Genomic DNA, 7,534 nt, shown 5'->3' with positions numbered 1-7,534 from the left:
GACAGCAGCGAGCTCGGGAATATGCACCACCGCGCATGCGCGGCTCCCCAGCTGCAGTACCGATTTTTGTCCAAACGGCGGCAGCAGCGAGCTCGGGGAAAATGCGCCACTGCGCATGCGCGGCTCACTGGCTGCATTACTGATCTTTGTCCATCGGGCGGCAGCAGCGAGCTGGGGGAAAGTGCACCACCGCGCATGCGGGGCTCCCAAGCTGCAGTACCGACCTTTGCCCACACGGAGGCAGCAGCGAACACGAAAAGAATTGCACCACTGCGCGTGCGCGGCTCCCCAGCTGCAGTACCGACTTTTGCCCACAGGCCTGCAGCACCGAGCACTTGACAGTGCACCACTGCGCGTGCGCGACTCCCTAGCTGCAGTACCGACTTTTGTTCACACGGTGGCAGCGGCGAGCTCGGGACGATGCACCACCGCGCATGCGCGGCTCCCCAGCTGCAGTACCGGCCTTTGCCCACACGGAGGCAGCAGCGAGCACTCGAAAGTCCTCCACTGCGCATGCGCCGCTCCCCAGCTGCAGTACCGACCTTTGTCCACCCGGCGGCAGCAGCGAGCACAAAAAAAAAAATTGTGCCAGTGCGCACGCGCGACTCCCTAGCTGCAGTACTGCGTTTTGTCCACCGGGCGACAGCAGCGAGCACCAACAAAATTGCGCCACCGCGCATGCGCGGCTCCCCAGCTGCAGTACCGACATTGGTCCACTGAGCGGCAGCAGCGAGCACTTGAAAATGCGCCACCGCGCATGCGCGGCTCCCCCCCCCTGAGGTACTGACGTTTGGTCGTCGGGAGGGTCGGAAGCCGGAACTGCACCTCGGCACCGCGCATGCGTGTGCGCGCACCAGCGGCTCTGCCATCCCGGAGGGGAGTCCTCGCGTCCGGCTCTGCTCTCGCACGCTGCCGGTCATCGGCAAGTAAAAATTCTGGGCTTGGCTTTGGCATTGTCCTGTAAGGGAAAGCTCTGGCTCGGGATGTCACTTGCTTACTTGCTGTGGAATGGTCGTGTTTTTCAGCAATCGTTCCAAATAGAACGGCTTGGGTGGGGCAGGGCAGAGTAAGGGTCTTTGCAGGCACCTGGGAAGTAAAGTCTTGAACGTAGAAAAGCTTAAAGCATTTGCTGGACAGGAGGTTTCTCTGTACCCACTACATCCGTTGCTTATTAGCAGTGACTGATGTTTGTAAGAGTGCCGTGTGGAAGTGTGAACATTCGTTACTGAACTAAAACTGCTCTGGTTCTGTGTAGAAAGCAGAGGAACTACAAAACAACATATTCCCCCCCCCCCCCCTTTTTTTTTTGGTTAAACGTACCGTGTTTGCAGGGCCTTAGCTTTCTATTGCCAGACTGGGCAAAGCTTCCCAAGCTCAGTTCCCCCACAGTCACCAAAAGTCTCCCATAGTTGCCAGGATGGTGAGTTAGTTTTGGGCTTCTAGCCCTCCATTCCGCCATTGTTTTAGTCAGATCCTGAATGCCGCTCAGTTAAAGACTCACGAGAATTGCTTAACATTTGCATTTGGAAGTCATGCTTCAAACAATGAATTTTCAACAAAATTTTTTTTGACGCTAGCCAATGAACTCCTGTAATACTGGAGAAAAATGACATTTTTAGTGGCTGTTGAATCTCAGAGTGATAACATCGGCATCCCTGTTTGAGCCCTTACCGCAACCATTGCAATGTTTGTTTACACGCTGCTCGGTTCTTTTGTAAAGGTGCGTAGCTGTGGGAGGTGCGTTATTCCGAAGGTGCTACGGCGCCGATGCTCTGGCTGTCGGCAGGAATGGGCAAAGCGGAAGGCTCTGTGGCTGGGGGAGAACGGCGTGGACATGCGACCGCTCTCTCTGTTGCTCCGGAATTTCGACGGCTGGGTTGGGCTGCTAAATCGATGGAACGACTGGAAGACGTTTCAGAAAAGTGAGTACTCTACTTCCCTTTATCTTTTAAAGTCGTCGTCTTTCTACAGACACCTGTCCACGGCTTAGATATTTGATTTGCGTGAAACAGACCCGGAATTTTGCTTGAAGTAGTGTTCTGATTCGCTGAAATTCCCCGTAGGCAGAGAGCAAGAATTACAAATGTTGCTTGGTGGTTGAAGATCTCAGGGTTGCTGTGAAAGCGAACTTGCCAGAATGAGTAGGAAGCAGCCTGAATTCCAACAGAGATACCATCTAAAAGGCCCTTTTCTTGACAGGAAAAGAGCTTCATGAAACGTCGGCGCTGTTTGCCGGGGGGCCTCCGACATACCTGTTCAGTCGTCGTGGGCTTTGTGCGATTCCCGCAGGCGCAATCTTGAAGAAATTTTGTACGGCAGCCGGTATCTTGGCTTACTTTCTATCTCGCGCTTGGTCGCTTGCGCCTGCTAAAAACTTAATGGAGTGTCAAATGAACCCACAGGAAAACGTCCTCAACTCGTGCTGGTAGGGCAAGCCCGCTGTAGTTGATAAAATGGGAAAATAGCACGCTGTTTTGAAAAATTTGCCTTGCGAGGACAAGGGCTGTCTCCTGGCAGGCAAGTGAATTCTGTGACTGATTCCACCGCTCCGCCCGGGCACTTGAAGGAGGCGGTCCCTAAGGCAATGCAATCTAAAATGGGGGTCGTTTGGGGTTTTTTAGTCATTTCTTAGGGATGTGAGGCTCGTGTGGGTGTTTAGCTTGTCCTGTTCTTTCTGTTCCTAATTCCGATCCCACTGACGGGCGTCAGAGAACGGTCGTGTTGTAGTCTAACGGTGTCGTCTACCGGGAGCTGGTGGAAGGCCAGGGCTTAGGTAAAGCCGATAAGGAGGATGCAGGCTGGAAAGCGGAACGTCTAAACGAGAATTACTGTCCTTGGGAGAGAAGCACATCCTGAAGAAATAGGTAAGCTAATTAAAATGGTTCGAGAACCATCCGAAACAACTAGTAGGAGCGTGATAAGAAGCACCCTCCCGCAAACTATCCTCGTTATAATCCTAAAAGCCACACCCCTCGAGCTGGAGAGCCCGGCCCAAGCAGAGAGCCCTCACCGCTCAGCGTGCGCAGCGTGTTAAAGCAGCGCTGTAGCTTTAAGTTGAAATAAGAGAAACGTAGACCGATAGAAAACTGCTTTGTGTGATTACTTATGCATATGCATAGCCAGACCGTATAAATACTGTACTTGTAGGACCGAACTCTGTGCTAGCTTTGCGGAGCTACCGCCTAGCACCCATCTCTGCGCAGGCATGAAATAAACATACCTCTGCCCTGTGCGTATATTGGCGTCTCGCGCACCGGGCAAGCGACCTCACGCTTGTGGGATAACGGTTTTGGCACCCCAGATGGGACCGAGCCGACAGCCTCGCCCGGTTCGTCTTGCCGCGTCCGACGGGGAGAAGAGGCCTGAGCGGACTCCGGCGCGCACCGACCTGTCGACCGGGGACTCCTTCAGCTCCTCTCCTGCAGTCGGGCGGTAAGCGACACAACGGTGCAATGCTAGTGAAAAGAGGTATTTTTGGGGGATAGGAGAAAAGGGGGAGTAGGGGCAAGATCTCTCGGGAAGCAGGCACCCTCTGTTCTGTTCTGGGCTCTGCATAAGACGCACCAGGAAAGATACGTGGCAGTAGCGTAGTTCTGTTTGTTTCTACACGCTGTCCTGTTCAACAGAGGGAGACGTCCCTCGTTCTGGTTTGTGTAGAAATGCTGGGTTTTTCGGTACCGATGTGGGCGCTGCTGCTTCCCAGGAGGCACCCCTTTGCTCTCCTCTAGGATGCATCCTGAAGCATTGCAATCAATTTGGGGGAGATCCCACGACTAAGAATGGGCTAAAACGATATTGTAATCAACGGTGGCCACGATCTCGATTGGAAGATGGTGAAAAATGGCCTGAGGATGGATCCTTGAGATATAACGCTATATCGGAACGAATGTTGTTTTGTCGGAGAACGGAAAAATGGGATGGAATGCCTTACGTGGATATGGTTTTTCCGTTAAGACGCGATTGGGATATTAGGAAGAAAGGTGGTTTAGTGGATTCTAAACATCAGGTTGGAATATATGCGTTAAAAGAGAAAAAGGGAGAACCTCGTTGTATTGAATGGGAAAATTCGGAAGAGGATATTCAGCTGTTGGTAGCTCCTCCAAAACAGCCAGAATGTGATAGCTCAAGCGATAATGGAGTTGTGAGTGCTGTCTCTAAAAGAACAAGGGGACAGAAACCGATAGTTCAAGCTCCCCTCAGCCAGGCTCTAGGGCCTGAAGGAAGAAGCGGTATCCGTACACGTACCTTTTACCGCTTCTGCTTTATTAAACTGGCAACGGGCAGTCAGATCCTATCGAAACAATCCAGAGGGAATGTATAGTACTGTTAATCACGACTCATAATCCTAACTGGGGAGATGTACAGGCTCTCCTAGAATATTTGTTTACCCCTGAGGAGAGGAGAACAATTTTAGAGAAGGCTAGAGAGGGACTGGTCCAACAATGTGTGTGTGTGTGGGGGGGTGCCTAATACCATTACGTACCTCCCAAAGGAGGATCCGCAGTGGGATCCAAACACAAGTGTGAGGGATTACAGAGGGTAAAGGAATATCCAAAGTTAATTGGGTATGGGATTCAGCATGGAGTGCAAAAGCCTAAGAATTTATCTAATCAGATCTCGATCCGGAAGATGATAGCAATTCAAAGTTATTGAACACGCCGTTTATTGGTCAAGCGGCAGCAGATATAAGAAAGAGATGACAAAAGGTAGAGGGCGAGGATGGCATGACAATCTCGCGGTTCTTGTCAGTCGCGTATAAGGTACGTAATAGTGGGGAGGAAACAGAAGAGAAGGAGAAGCGGGGACGAGTAACGCCGCAAGCTTCTTTGTTGGCTGCCTTGACAGAAGACCGAGAAAAAGGGAGAGAAAATACACGAGGTGAATTTTGTGGGCGAGGAAGGGGCCGTAGCAATAAGAGTAGAAATGGTTATGACATTCCCCTGGGAATGAATCGGCGTGCAAATCGTAAGCGAGAGGGCCGTTGGAAAAAAGATTGTCCGCCCCGTCTGAGTCATCTCGGGAAAGAGAGACAGAAGAAGGGGTTGGAGTCATGACGGAGATTGGGTTGGACTGAAGGGGGCCGGAGGAGTCTATGAAAGTTTCCCCAGACGATCCTCTGGTTCCAGTCAAGCTGGGGAATGAAAGACTAGATTTTTTTAATTGATAGTGGAGCCACACATGCTGTAGTAAGTAGTTGTAGGGGACCCCTTAAGCAGAACTAAAATAAGCATTGTTGGTGCAACAGGGAAAAAGACTTTAAGGCTGTTTTTACAAGCTATGGAATGTTCCACTGGAAATACTAAATGAACTCATGAATTCCTTTCTATGCCAGCATGCCCCCTAGCATTGCTTGGGTGGGATTTACTTGTAAACTGAATGCACAACTAAGTTCTTCTGAAGACTCTGTTCAGTTGACTCTGTTCAGCCCGCAGGGGACGTCGCCTGTTTGTGGCGGACGCCAGCCCGAACGGGACCTCGCCTGTTTGGGGCACACCGATGGCGGGCGCTGTCGCCAAAAGGCAAAGCAGGGTCATAGCAGAGTTTTCCATTTCTGGGGATGGGCTCAGCCGTCTCCTGCACAAACTTCTGTTACGTAGCAATGGGGATGGTAGCTTTCTTTTGTTTTCTTGAAGAACAAGAGGATGATGGAGCACGTTACAAGAGCATGATCATTTTCTCTTCCTTTGGCAGCACAGGCACCCAAGGCCAGCCCGCGTTAAAGGAACAGCACGAGGATATCCGCGTCGACCGTCAGCAGAGGAAGGAAGCTTCTTTGGGAGGCTGAGGCGATGAAGCAGAGTCCTTAATTGTTCTGTTTGATTTTCAGCATGGGTGCGGGGAGGGCCTGGGACATGCCAAACATGGTCCCGGATAGGGGAGCTGTCTATTACGTGGGAGGCTGTGAGAGCTATCATGGACACCACCGGACCGGCATCCTGTAAGGGTGCTTTCACATGTTTTCTTGTTTAGAGGCCAACCTTGGCTTTGGGCCGTAAAATAAAGTCTGCCAGGCCGGTGCCAGCTTGGAGGCAGCATCTGCCCACAGCGGTGCCAGCTTGGTGGTGGTGTCTGCCTGTGCCGGTGCCAGGTTGCTGGCTGTGTCTGGCTTGTGAGGGTTGGGGTAATTGGCCCCCTGTTCCCGATGGGCTCCAGCTGTGGCCCGGGGCAGCACAGGTGGGACCCATGAGGTGAGGATGGGGCTGGGCCCAGGGTTTAAAAAGGGCTGGGGCTGGGCCAAGGGTTTAAAAAGGGCTGAGGAGGGGGCTGGCCCTGCTGTGCCGAGGGGCTCTACGTGGGGAGGGGGCTGCCTAGGCATGCCTGCCTGCGGGAGCTGGCTGAGGAGTGAAAGGAAGGGGCTTCCCCAGGCAGCTGCCTCCAGCAAGGAGCAGCCGGTCCCTGCAGCCGGGAAGGATCCCTCCCAGCCGTCCCCGACAGAGCGCACCACCAGCGCGTGGTGCCGGGAGCTCGGTGCCCCCGTCGGCCGCACACGTGAGCCGCCGTGTCTCTGGGAAGCCTCTTGGGAGAGGAGCATCGGGGCACCTGGGCGGGCGAGGCAGCCGGCACTGTGGAGGAGGAAGGGGCAGGGGCCGAGAGAGAAGCCCCGGGCGCTGAAGGTCTCCCGGCGGTGGCAGGAGCTGCGGTGAGTCGCGCATCCCTCGCGTGCCTCCGGGCCCCTCTCTGCCGTGCTTCTCCAGACCTCTGCCTGCCTCCTTGCCTGTACCTGCCTCTGTCTCCCTTTCAGGCTGTTTGGCTCCCCAAAGCTTTTTGCCCTTCTGCTAGCGCTGCCCTCCACACCGTCACCTTCTACGTTTCCTTTCTATGCCCCTCCCGTTCCAGCTCCCCACCTGCTATTATTTCACTCTTCCCGCACTGCCTTCTTCCGCATTGCTGGGGAAAATGGCATTTCGAGGCCTCCCTCTGCGCAGTGGCCTGTCTCTCTTTGCAGTGACTCCCTCTGCTCTGCACCCTGTCTACTTTTTTCTAGTAAACTGTCCCTATTTTTCATTTTTTTTACTCTCATAATTCTTCTCTTTTTGAAATTTTGTTTCTAGGTGTACTCTTATCTTGTTTTCTGTCTCTCTTTTTTTTTTTTTTTTTAATTTTTTCCTGTATCCTGTTGCTTTTAAAATTTTCATTCTGTGTCTACTTTAGTCAAGATGTCTCTCCCCGTTTAATTGTTTCCTGTCTGTCCTGTACCCCGTTGCTTTTAAATTGTCTTTCCTCGTCTATCTTTATCCGGTTTGCTGTCCTCATTTTTTAATTTGTTCTAGTCTGTGCTGTGCCCAGTTGCCTTTAAATTTTTCTTTTTATGTCTCCATCTACTTGGGTTTTTTGCTTTTTTTTTTTCCTCTCTTAATGTCTTTTGAATTGAAAAAGCTTTTGAATTTTTGTTTCTATGTTCACTTGTATGTATTTTTTCTGTCTCTTGTTTATTTTTTCCCTATCTGTGCTGTATATGGTGACCTGTAAAATTTTTTTCTGCCTACTTTTACCCAGATGTCTAACCCTATTTTTTTATTATTTCCAGGCTTTC

The 7,534-nt window shown here is 51.8% G+C and overlaps 1 long non-coding RNA gene across 4 annotated transcripts; it reads left to right on the top strand.

Moving 5' to 3' along the window:
* The first annotated feature begins 521 nt into the window (after window positions 1–521).
* Window positions 522–6,074, top strand: LOC140646074 (uncharacterized). Of its 4 annotated transcripts, none has more exons than XR_012040304.1 (6): window positions 522–922; window positions 1,721–1,922; window positions 2,200–2,425; window positions 2,712–2,864; window positions 3,302–3,432; window positions 5,692–6,074. It is a non-coding gene; the product is annotated as an uncharacterized lncRNA (long non-coding RNA). The 4 variants fall into 4 exon arrangements; XR_012040303.1 differs by having other exon boundaries at window positions 538–922; window positions 2,200–2,322; window positions 5,697–6,074; XR_012040302.1 differs by having other exon boundaries at window positions 539–960; window positions 2,200–2,322.
* The last annotated feature ends 1,460 nt before the right edge of the window (window positions 6,075–7,534 follow it).

Source organism: Ciconia boyciana, unplaced genomic scaffold, assembly GCF_034638445.1.
Source record: "Ciconia boyciana unplaced genomic scaffold, ASM3463844v1 HiC_scaffold_156, whole genome shotgun sequence".
NCBI lineage: Eukaryota > Metazoa > Chordata > Aves > Ciconiiformes > Ciconiidae > Ciconia > Ciconia boyciana.
Note: the sequence above shows the minus strand (reverse complement) of the source record. Positions and strands in the feature narration are given on the sequence as shown.